The 13371-nt window shown below is 35.1% G+C and overlaps 1 long non-coding RNA gene across 1 annotated transcript; it reads right to left on the bottom strand.

Annotated features, from left to right (window-relative positions):
* Positions 1-3480: 3480 nt before the first annotated feature.
* LOC136834496 (uncharacterized) lies at positions 3481-10074 on the bottom strand. The gene is made up of 3 exons (XR_010851828.1): positions 9904-10074; positions 9175-9297; positions 3481-4719 (listed from the first exon to the last, which is right to left on the bottom strand). It is a non-coding gene; the product is annotated as an uncharacterized lncRNA (long non-coding RNA).
* Between the last annotated feature and the right edge of the window lie 3297 nt (positions 10075-13371).

Here is a 13371-nt window from a genome sequence, read left to right on the forward strand (position 1 = left end):
TTTTGTTTCAGCGTTCTTCACACTCAAATGACCCAACACCATTTGCTAATTCTTTTTAACATAAATATATCCACCATAAACTAGTCTGCCTTTTCCTCTGTCACTTTTTATAAATTCCACAATGCTTAAAGGGCTTACAGTCTCTTCTCTAATGCGAAGAATTGACAAAGAAAAACTTAAATTTCAGAGAGAGACAAAATGTATATTTAAAAAAATGTATTCAAAAGCAATTACTAGTGTAACGATTGTAAAGTTATAGGTATTATGGCATTTAATGACATTTTACGAAAATTAATTTTTTCTTTTTTTTTAAATTCAAAAGTTATCCTTTTCTCCAAACAGACTATAATACCGGGGGGTAACTGTCCTGACATTATGCCAGCATCTTATAATACAAAAAAATTTAATAAAAGCAACTTTAATAACGTTGTCATTTAACGAAAATACGATCTCGTTGGTTATCAGTTACTACTTAAATTTTTATTGTGTCCGGCTAAAGAAAGGTCTCATTTTTTATCTGAATTTTTTTATGAATAATGTTAAATTTCATTTATAATTACACTGACCTTTCTCAGCTACATTTAAGATAACTATGTACAATTTTGGACAAAAAATAATTTGTTTTTCGTTATGTGTATATATTTCAACATGATTTCAATTTAAGACTATCGTTATTCGAGTGTTCCTTTAGTTTTAACGTTACAACACTGAATGTGCACATTTTATTACATAACTTTCTGAATATCTTTTATGTTAATTTGAACTAATTATAGTTAGGTTCTTAATTTGCATAACTAGGCGGCTTTATTCCCCCGTGGCCTGTTGGTCTTGCTTGACAACTAAGGCGAAAGACATCTGCATTGGAGGATAAATTAGCCAATTATCGAATTGACTCTTAATCAGCACCGGAAGGTATTCCATGACACTAATGCCGGCTAACAGCCTCTTTCATCTCCCTTTCAGGTTGCTTGCTAAATAAGGTTCATTTAAGTTTCTGTTCTCTAGGTGTTACAAGACCTTCCGGGATTTTAATGACATTGATGCAACCCTACTGCCAGCGTTATTCTGTGACTTGGATATCGCCAGATAAGAATAATCACTAAAACCACCGAACGAGAATCAAATTACAAAAGGATACAAGAAGCCTAACAGCAAGAGAGAGACACACACAGGTAAGGTTTACAGGAATAATGATTGAACGTGAAAGGAAAAAAAAAAAAAAAGAGTGAACTGAAAATGAATACTACGAAATTACCCAAATAACTTGCTCTTTCTTTAGTATTGTATCGAATCCCATAAAGTGGAGTCCATTAAAAATATATTTCCACAATGGGCCGCTGAATATACGTGACATTTTCGTCAAAATTATAATTTAATTTTTTATTCCATTCACCTCAGCTCATTTAACAAAATGTTTGGAACAATAAAGCTTGATTTAAGTAGCTTGACATAAGAAGTGAGTGTAGTACTTTTTAAGATACTTCCACTATCTGCCAATGTACCCTGCTGTGTAGATTTGGATAATCCCCTCACCAATCGGGTATCTGACGGTGTTGCAGTAGTAGCACAAACGATTTTATCGTTGTTAGCCACTCAAACTTTTAGTTTGAACATTTGTCACGCGGTATGTTAATGAACTTTGTGCTAATTTTAGTAGTGTAAAAGCTATAAAGAGCGTAAAGACATTTTAATAAGCTAATACGTTGTCATATATCAAATTCACTCTGATTATCAAAACTTGTATTTGGAATTTTCCCTTTCCTTCTTAGCCCAGTAAACAACCAATGTTTGTGCATTTCTAAAGTATTAAAAATTAGGGAATGGGGAAACTGCTCATTCATCGCCGTTATTAATTAAGAGTACTGTTCAGTCTTAGCCGGACGTTAACATTACTGTTTTTATATTCTTATTGTACCAAAGACATCTGCGTTAAGTTAGTGAAGGCTGTACGCTTATCCTTTCTAATATAGGTAACAAAGAATATAAACATAACTGGCAGTTACTATATTAAAACAGATCAAACGCAATCATGCACTTACATTTGTGGTTGTTTACCGTCGTCATGTGATAACGCGGGAACTGCCTCAGAGCCTGGTCAGAGTTCAGAAGGTTCGGGAATAATTTTTGCTGCTACTCAGCAAATAGTCGTAAAAAACCTAAGTCCCTAAAAAATCCAGTGGTTAAAGTTAAGTATACCTTAGTTTAACTAGACCACTGAGCTGATTATTAACAGCTCTCCTAGGGCTGGCCCGAAAGATTATTCTTATTTTACGTGGCTAAGAACCAATTGGTTACTTAGCAACGGGACTTACAACATGGATGTAAGTCAACCTTATCGTATAAAACCTACGTCGCTAATAAGTCCAGTGGTGTTATGAAATCAACATGGACATAAGTCAACCTTGGTATCTACAGAAATCGTTATTATTGCTTTTTATAAACGAAAATATCACCCAGGCGTAGGTGAAAGCCTTTCTCGTTCGACAGAAAAAAATTACCGTTACTCAAAGACCAACATTTAATAATCAATATATTTTCATTTTCACGGATTCAGGATAAATGTAAAGTATCTATTGTAAAAAATCTGTGATACAAGATGTATTCACAAATGATACGAATTCAGCTAAACTGGAAAAAGGTACATACCACCAGTCATAACAGCATTATTGGTCCAAGAAAAAAACTTGACATATTCGTAAGCCATGATAATTGTAATTTCTCTTAACAGTTTGAAGGTCAATTTATAGTTTTTACTTATTTCTGAATTTTGTGAAAAAAAAGCTCTTGAACCTTTAAGTGACTTGCATTCAGAGCTCATTCAGTTTCATTCAATCAGTCCCACGTAATACCGTATCAAACCGTAGGCTCTGGTGAATTTATGTCAGATGGTCATATAGGCTTATGAAAAATAACCAGGGAATGTAAACATATTTCAGAGTTATAATGCCCTAGGAAAGGTGAAGCCCTCCTGTCATTTTATTGTGGCACTCAGAGTGAGACTAGTGAAGACTACAACCTCTGGATTTCACTATTTTATTGCTTTATGAAAGTAATTGAGGACGCGTCCTTATTTTATAGTTTAGCTGGACATTGTAGCCGCGATGATTAAGACTAACAACCAACCGAGATATTGCTCAGTGGGGCATTCTCTGTTAAATAAACCAAATTTTTTTGAAATTAACACCATCTCAGATTTTGATAAAATTTGGTTTATTGGGAAATCATAGGCCCTGTATCCATTTCTGAAATTTTTAGACCAGTCCGACAAACTGTTCAAAAGATATGACCTCGGGAAATTTGAGGTCACGTGTGGTCACGTATTTTCACAGACCCATAACTTGGTTAATAATAATCAGAGTTGCATAAATGTATATATATTTAGAATCAGAAAGAGCCAAGAAATTCAAACAAATTATAAAACTAGGTTGAAAAATAAAGTTATACAAAAAACAATATTTGAGGTCACAATTTGACCTCCGGGGTATCAAATGAGAAATTTTTTTATAGTTGTAAAAAATGAAGGAAAGGGTATTAGCTATTAGAATAAAAAAAAAGTTTAAGTATTTTTCATGAAACTAACCTATATGTCAACACCATTTCCACAAGTCGGGCGTCAGTGAACTACCTATTTTTTAACACATGCTCATATTTTGACTTTTTTTATAGATAAAAACAAAGACAGGGTTCTTAGCTATGAGAGAATCAAACACCAAAGTGTATGTTGGTAAGCTATGAGAAACAATCAACAGTGTTGTTAAACAACCTGTTGAAACAAGTTGCTACTTGTCTAATTTCAGCATCCTTATCCACAGGTTAGTACAGTTGCAGCCATATAACTGGGTGGCTGGTGGGTATGGTGCTCTGATCCTCAGACTATCAAGGCTCAAAACAACAAGTGTACATAAAAAATAGCTATATATTTTCTAAAAAAAATTATGTTATCTAATTGATATCCATGTATTCATATCTTTACAGGTTACATCACAATGGTTCGACATTTGAAATACTGCCAGGACCCAATTAAAAAAAAAAACGCATAACAGTCAACCTTAGAAAAGTGACATACACTTGCTGAAAAATGTGATGGTAGACTGAAAAAGACTCATTGTTGTGTGTGAACTGCTGGAAAATTATAATGAAAAACCCCACTATACTTAGTACCACTGAAAACAAGTCCGATCAAGATTCAAGTGAATCATGCACTAATGAGTGATTTGAGTAACATTTCTCCAATTAAGGATGTGAAAAATGACAGTGATTGCTTTATAGCGGAAAATCCTTCAACCTCACTTGAACCAGTTCTTGCACTCCTAGACCAAACACTAATTGCAAAAAGTACTAAATCAACAACATAACATATGTAATACTAGCCTATATCTGTTTGAACTACTATATGAACAATTATGAATTTATGGTAGCTACTGTATATACAGTTCAACATACATAATTTGCAAGCTTTTACTTTGAAATATTAAATCTTTAACATGACTATCGAGTTGACAAAATGCAAGCTAAGCTACATCCAGTTCTTTAGATATATTAAAGTGTGTTAAGTCTCTCTTTCTGTTGTTTTCAGAAGGGCTGTCATCAAGCCAGAAAAAGCGCAAGGTTCGTGGCAAGCTATTATCTGCTCAGAAATCCCTGAAAAATGAGTCTGGAACTCAGTTATGGTGTTGAAATTCTCGATAAGGAAAATAACAATGCAGAACCTGAAACAATCTGAAAAATATCTGAACAAATTAATGAATGAATTGAAAGTCATTCATGGAGAGCAAATGTCACAATCGCAAACTACAAATATTGACACACATACACAATTGACAAAACAGCTAGCTTCTTTCAAACTACAATATACACTGTAAAAAAAAAGGCCGTTTACTGAAATCAGAACATGGAATCTTTCCAAGTTACAACAATGAGCAAAGGCAAAGTAATAACTGAAGAGAAAGATATAGTTAGAAGATTCAATGAGTCATAATGTTAGTCGTATGTGTCCTGGACAAAAGGATTGCATTAATCAGTGCTGAAGGTCTAACAAAGGTGCAAAAGCAATTGATCCTTGGAAATTTAAGAGATTTTTGAACTATACAAAAATGAAAAGAATCAAAAGCTGGATTTTCCACATTTGCAAAATTACAGCCATCATATTGTGTGCTTGCTGGTAGTGGTGGGACTCATTCTCTGTGTCTGCACTTATCATAAAAATTCAAAATTACAGCTAGCTGCATTGGGAGAAAGAGGTCTTTCTTACAAGGATCTTCTGGATTACAGTGTCTGTAGCACAGAGAGAGAGAGAGTCCTGCATGATGCAACTTTGCAATGATTGCCCAGGGGAAGAGGGTGTCCTGAATTTTCCCGAGTTGCTTGACTGAAATCAGCTTCAAATGAAGTAACTCGCAAGCAATGGGTGACTGTTGACCGTTGTACGATGATTGATAAGGTGGAACCACTTCATGAATACTTATCCCTAAGCATGAAAATCTATCTGTTGGTTCGTCATCACTTAGTTGCTTAGCAACAATCCCAGTACTGTAAGCAGTTAAAGGAATCGTTACCACCTGAGAGCGAGGTAGTTGTAATGGGGGATTTCTGAGAATTATTCTTTTATTGTCCAGGATGCTGCCCAAGGTTTTCACTGGGACAATTCATAGTGAACAGTTCACCCTTTTGTTATCTATTACAGATCTGTAGACCAGGAACAGCCATTTTAGTGTTTCTTATCTGCATCTCTAAAACACACTATAATGGTTTACACATTCATAATGAAGCTTAGGACTTATGTTAAACTCAGATGCCCACAATTAAAGAAGGTGCACTATTTCTCGATGGATGTGCTGGCCAATATAAGAACAATTTCACAAACCTCTGTTACCATGAAGAGTATTTTGGTCTGGCTTGTGAGTGGCATTTCTTTGCTACATCGCATGGGAAAAATGCCAGTGATGGGATAAGAGGGACAGTAAAAAGAGCTACTGCTCGTGCCAGTTTGCAGAGAACTACTGAGAGGCAAATTCTTATACCAGAACATGTTACAGTTTTGTGAAGAAAACTAAGCAAGATCAATTTTTTTTCTATGTTACTACAGCAGAATTGAAAGGGACAGAAAAGAAGTTGGACACATTTGTTCCCCTGGACAAGGAAGAGCTGATGGTGTATCCCATCTCAAGTAGCATTGGAGAAAAGAATAAGGAAAGGTCACATTTCTAATGAACCTACAATACTTGGTAACCCAAAGTGTATCAAACTAGGCGAGTATGTTGGATGCATTTACAACAAGGAAGTTTGGTATGGAATTGTGGAGGAATACTGTGAAGAGTTTGATGATATCACAGTGAACCTTTACACCCTTCTGGGTCATCAGGAGCAAGTGCATCAAACAAGGATTCATGTGCTGTGCCAGGACATCATATATTAACTGTAATGAGTTGTCCTAGCCTAGAGGTGGTAGCAGAATTCAATACATTTTCAAAAAAAAAAAAAAAAAAATTGATAAAAGCATTGAAAATACAAAACTTGTGTTAGCTAGCACATGAATCCATAAAGTAGGTGTTCTTTGTTATAGCAAATAAGTTTTATTTCTTATATTTTTGGTGTTGCCAAGCTCAAATTTATATCTAAGGACTAAGATATTAGAATGCCTGAAATATATAAGCAATTTATAAATTTGGTGTTTAAGTGACATGAAAAGTACCAACAATGATTTTTTTATTGTTTTGTTCACTTGTTAGTTAGTTAGATAAAAAGTACTAACATTACCAAACATTTTTATGATTGTTCATCATAGCTAAGAACCCTGTCTGTTTTTATATCTATAAAAAAATGTCAAAATATGAGCTTAGAAAAATAGGTAGAACTGACGTCCGACTTGTATGGTTTTGACTTAGGTTAGTTTCATGAAAAAATACTTATATACACACTTTTTTTTGCCGATTCTAATAGCTAATGGCCTTTACTTCATTTTTTACATCTATAAAAAAATTGTCATTTGATACCCCAGAGGTCAAATTGGGACCTCAAATTTTGTTTTTCGTATAACTATTTTTCAGCCTAGAGTTTTAAAACCTGTGTATTTGAATTTCTTGAAAGATTCTAAATTCAAAAACATTTATGCAATTCTGATCATTATTAACTGTTTGGGTCGGTGAAAATGACCTCACACGTGACCTCAAAGGAAACTAGGGAGTTCATCTCTTTTGAACCGTTTGTCAGATTGGTCTAAGAATTTCAGAAATGGATTCAGGGCCTAGGATTTCCCTACAAACCAAAATTCAGCAAAACCTGAGAGATGAAGGTGTTAAGCATTGGTTGATCTGAGAGAATGCCCCCAGTGTAAAACTACCTCGGTAAGTTGCTTCACAGGTTAAATCTACAACTGATACCCTTTTCTCATAAGAATTTTCTCAGTAAGGAAGCACATTGCCATAGATCTATGGTGTGGATCAAATCCACAGACAGATAAGCTAAGTTAAGTTTAGGTTGATTGATATTAAGGCTTTAAGAGTGCCTTGTCAACTGCCTTCAGTTACTTAGTTAAGTATATTTACCATTTATGGGCTTTCTGGATTTCATTCAATTCTTAATCCATCACAGTTTGTAATTCTCTTAGAGTCTAGTCCTCTGCTTAGGTAATTTAACATAAGTTTTACCAGACAAAGCACAAACAAATTTCAGGTAGTAATGTAGGGTATTAAGGAGTAAAACACCATAACTATTTGCTTAAATAATATTACCAACTGATGGAACATTAGGCTTTACCTATGGCCTTCTGGGTCACATTAAGCCACTTTATCGTATTTAAAACCCTGTGGATTTTAAGACTCCACCCGGCCAAGGTAAACTGCTCAAGTTCTAAACATTATTCATTGCGTTGTTTATGACAAGAAAACTTAAAGCGTGCAATTCCTATTAGCGAAGGTAAGGACGTTCATATTTACACGTGATCTTCATTGAAAAATCAGTTAACTAATTACACCTTTTAACCACAGCAAGACAACTTTTGGCATAAAGTGCAGTATATCAGTAACACCAGGCTCCTGTCTCGCCTCATTGAAATATTTTGTGTGGTAATAGCAACGAACACCGGAGTTCTTTAATAATTGCCTCAACTGTCCCAATCCACAGCATGTAAAGCAAAAAAAACTACGGTAGAAATGTTGTTTGTACTTATTACAAATTACACCAATATAATTTAAGCAGTAAAATATAATTCTAGTCAGTAAAATGTAAGTTTCATTAACTTAAATTAACTGAAGCTTTCAAGTCTGATCCAAATTTGCTTCTGTACAGACCAACAACCATCCAGAAAACCTTTGACCCAAGCAAGCAAAAAAATAAGTAAAAAAAAAAAAAAAAACAACGCAGTGTCAGCAAACCAAGGAACGGGAGCCACCAAAAAGCGCAAACTGAATGACCAGCCAGAGAAACGACCGCATCAAACTTCACGACTTCTAGAGCCGCCGAGCATAATACAAATTTGTCAAGTTTAAGAGCATAGCACGTTCTGGTATCACTCGCAGATTGTATAAAATGGTGTATGACTATTGTACACAAGTGAAAACATAGGCCTGTTCATTATATGATTAGCTCGAGAGTTTCGCTCAAGTTGAAAGATTTAAACTAACAGTTATACATATTTTCAAAATTAAAAAAAAATTGAAAATATATTATAAAGACATCAAATCTTGGTTTTTCAAACTATGCATTACTATTTTTTTTTTTTTTGCTGAAAACACCAACAGTTAAACCACCTTATGATGCAAAGTTAAAACTCAGATTATTGCCGAGTTTGGAATTTGTGATCTTAAGGGATATTACTAAAATCTCAAAATATTTAAAGTTAAAACTCAGATTATTGCCGAGTTTGGAATTTGTGATCTTAAGGGATATTACTAAAATCTCAAAATATTTAGAAGATTACGTTAACTATATTGATAAAACTAATAGCAAAATAAGTTAAAATGTCTTCACCAATCTCAAAAACCTAAAGCCAAATGAAGTTAATACTAAAAAAAATTAATTAGTACGAACCTACTATGCACCCGCCAATAGGTCGTAAGACCTATCGACAAGGCATGAGAGGGGCCTCCACCCCTACAGGGCCACCGCCACTGTAGGGGCGGAGGTTAAAAAAAAAGTCAAGATGAATTCACTTTGAAAATCTTACAGATTACTTACTTAATTATTAAGCCAAACATGGCGAGTAGTCCGTTCGTAGTTAAAACTTCCTGGCTGGAAGAATTTTGATCTTATTTCTCACTAGCGCAGTTTACTTCATGAAATGGTATTGGTGCCACAAATCTGGAAGTAGTTTAAAACTAGAATTGTAGCAGATATGGATTTGCTTTAATAAAATGGAAATAACTAATATCTTTACAAGATGCAAGGTAGATAAAGCTTAAGAAAAAAGAAGGCCTTATACGAAAGTCACAAGACCTTAACAGGCAATTCCTCATTCCCAAGAGGATTGTAAATTAATGCTCAACCCCAACGACCATCAAATCCCCTGGCCCCGAAAGGTATATTTGTACTGCAGAAGTAAATAAAACCTACTGCAGTTGCAGTTTCATAGTCTAGAAGCTAAAATGGGACAAAGTAATGCTATATAATAAATAAAGCCTAAAGAATGGCAAGATTTAGTACTAAACATTCAATGCTGTAAAAAAAAAAAAAAAATCTGTGCAGCAAAATTTTAAGGAAAAACCATGACATGTAATACATAAATATCAATTTAGTCTAAAGTTTCAAAAATAGATTGAAAAGCTTTGTTCAAGAAAAAAAAAGTTACAAGCTAGTACGTCAAGTAACCATACCATACCTCAGCGACAATGGGGGAAAAAACTATACGGTAAAGTCACGAAAATCCTACTGTTAAAAGTAATAAAACATGAACGTAATGAAGCTTACCCTTTGCAGAGACTGGGATCGAGTCACTACAACTAAACGTAGACCATCTATCACAATACCAAATTCCAAAAGAAACATCAACCGGTACGGAATTACTTCCGGCTGCTCCTGTAGCGAGGTACCGACCGAAAAACGAACACAATAACACCATGATAGTTCACTATTCCAGAGTCAAAAGCTAACTAGAGGATTTGCTTGCCGAGAAACCCCCGTTGGGGTTGGCGTCACCATCAAGGACCATGGAATCGCCTGTCTTGAAACTTGACGATTTATGCGGAAGAGTACTAAGACGTCCTTGGTTTTGTTTACGGGGAAACTGTCAAAGAATTTGTTGATGCTTTCACGCTAATTGACCGATTCTTCGTTTTATGACTTCTCGGTTCTTGATCAAATTAGCCTGTGTGGGTCATAACAGAAAACTTTTATCAATAATTTACCGAACAAGAGAATGAATATTCTTCGGTGTATTACTTATTGCCACGCAGTTAAAAAAATATTACTGTTTTTTCGTAATTTTCCAAACTCGTCGAAATTTATTGGATTGCGTACTCCTTATTAATTGTCAAGTCCACACTGTCATCACACTCAGAGAAAGTCAAGTCTTTAATTTTTTCTTAACGATTTGATATTTTCAGTTTTTCTGCTACCAAGTGGGAGCTTATTGTATAGTTTCTAAAGCCTACTTTCGAATTGCATTTTGGCTCAAATAACTTAGTCCATCTGTACCTTTTCTTGTGTTGACTAAATGCACTGGATGTACTATATGCAGCGAGTCATTCAGATATTTTGGACACCCAGTCAAGACAGCTTGACGAATCATTTCATATATTTTACTGGAGCAACTCAAACAATACAGGCTAAGTCCTGTTGTGCCGTGCAACATCCTTTATTAGTCTTGGCGCTCTATTTAGTTGCATCTTATTAGGCAGAGTATTTTCTGCAGTTGTTCACCCAGTTTAGGACACAATTAATCAAAAGATTTTAATGGAACACTCTCCAATGTTTTTTTTAAACAAAGAAAATAATTCTAAGATGATGTGCAGTAGTCCTTACAACATTTTTCATTTGAGCATAAGAGATAAACAAGTCTAGTAGCACACCTAAGTCACGTACTTTGTCAGCGATCGAAACTAGATTTCTATTTATATTAAGCCGAAAATCACCAGGGTTTCTTATTTCATTTTTCCTTCCTGCCAACATAAACTCAGTTTTATTTTCATTTACTGTCAACTGCTTAACACTAGAACGACTGAGTGGTCAAATGACCTCGCATTTATTTACATTACAAAAGAGTCTACATTTTCGTTTACTAAAACATCCTAATTCATTGGTGCATAATTATTCATAGTAAGGAGATAAATAATGTTAATATAAGCAGTCATGTAACATTCCACACTTATCGCAGAAAAAACTTACACAATTTTCATCAAAACTGAAATAGATGAACTATTATTATTTGCTACGTTGAAATATTATTTGCTGCACTGAAATAAGAAAGATGTTGAAAGGAATGACAAGATAAGATTAATCAAAATAGTACAGCAGTCTTTTTCTAAGCTGGGCTTGGAACGACGCTTCTGTCAAATGACTGCACTCAGGTTTCTGTTGACAGTCGTTATTGTCAGTACAGCGAAGGTCTATTGGTATCCTTACATTTATACCTTTTAGGGTATTGAAATAACGTCTGAAAAGAGATTCAGTACAACACAACCTGTATTTGAGTACCGTAGCGTAACATACATTTTATTAATTGTTTATAAAAAAAAATAGTTTTTACATTACAAACAAAGGATTGGAAAACAGATAATGAAATATACTTGTGCGATTATGCACTTTCAGTTTAATTTCCTTACTTTCTACTCTAGGAGTCATGTAAACTTTTTCAAGTACAATTTTTTGCAATGGAGTTTCCTGAACACCTTGCTTGTGCATTTGCTGCATTCAGATCTCTTGTATTGGTGGCACATGCCTTACATTTTATTCCCATTGCAATATCCTATTTGGCACTGTTTGCTTTGCTTAGTAATTATGGAAACCTCTGCTTCAGCATCAATATTGCTTTCACTTTTATTCACAGTATTGCTCTTTTTGAACCTTTCCAGAAGTTCTTTGGCTAACTGAACAAGGAAATTGCCACGGGAGAGTTTCTGACCTGCAACTTCCCTATGAAGAACTGGTGCATCGATGTGCTAGATCAAGTATATTACAAAATACTTGGATTGGGCTTTCTTCGTGAAGCTGCTTTAGTGCTGTAAAACCGACCCATTTGATCCACTTTACTGTGTCATCTCCGTACTTCGAAGAGTTATAGCAATTTACAGTTTCAGGAATTTTCTTTGCATCATTTCCAATAGTTCTGTGAACGCCACTATGTATGAGCACACTTTGTTTGGCTTACACTGATGCACTGTCAAAGTGCATTTATTATTTTCAGTACTTGTGTGCTGTACAGGTTGTCACGGAAATTTATGTATGTGGGAATCTTCCTGCGAATAGGATTTGCCGTCCCTGCAAGACTCGTTTTTTTAGCTTGTAATTTTTCCGCCTGTTTTGTTGAAGTGAAAAAATTGTCCGTCGTCACATTTCCTCCATTTCCCTTGTACGGTTCTATTAGTTTCAGAACAACATTTTCGGAAAGTGGTTGGTTTGTAGGACGACTGTGGTCTTTACCAAGATATGGAAACATTGAGCATGTATTTTGATTTCACATCAGCCGCTAACCAAAATTTAATACCAAACTTGTCTGGCTTGCTGGCAATATACTGTATGAATGGGCACCTACACTTCATTAGGAATAACTGGTCATCCATGGTTATGTTTTCGTGTGGTCTATAGCAAGCAATACAGTGTTTGAAAAATCTGCCCCAAACTTCAGAGATCAACGCAAATCGATTAGTTAGCAATCGAGTGGACCTTGTTGATCTGATATCAAATCTAAGAAATCTTCAAATTTCTTTGAAACGGTTTCTTGAAATTTTTTTTGTGGAAAATGGAAGTCCCGTGTTTTTGACCAAAGATGTTCTACTTGCTGTCCTTTAGCGAGAATTCCTCGAGCATACATAATGCCTATTGTCGCATACAGCTATTCTAATGATATGCTCCAATAATCATTTTTAAATTTCAAGCGAGCTTCAATTTCAGTAGACTTTTGCATGTGTTTGATGTCGATATCATTTTGTTCAGTAATTTCCCACTGTGTTCCATCCTTGCCTGTCAAAATGGAGCAGATATTCCCAGACCTTTCCGCATCTACTTCATTTTCTTCTTCATCACAAGCATATCCACTTGGTATTGCGTCATCTTTATCGCCACCGGTTTCTTCATCAGGCGCGGGTGAGCTTTCAGCATTTGGAATAAATTATTCCTCTTCGTCAGATGTCAGATCATCCGCGGAATCAGAGGATGGTATTGTAGTTAGAATTTCGTTGACTGAAAGAGAGAGAGAGAGAGTTTTGAGGATATGTTCAC

Source organism: Macrobrachium rosenbergii, chromosome 54 (genome assembly GCF_040412425.1).
Source record: "Macrobrachium rosenbergii isolate ZJJX-2024 chromosome 54, ASM4041242v1, whole genome shotgun sequence".
NCBI classification, from domain to species: domain Eukaryota; kingdom Metazoa; phylum Arthropoda; class Malacostraca; order Decapoda; family Palaemonidae; genus Macrobrachium; species Macrobrachium rosenbergii.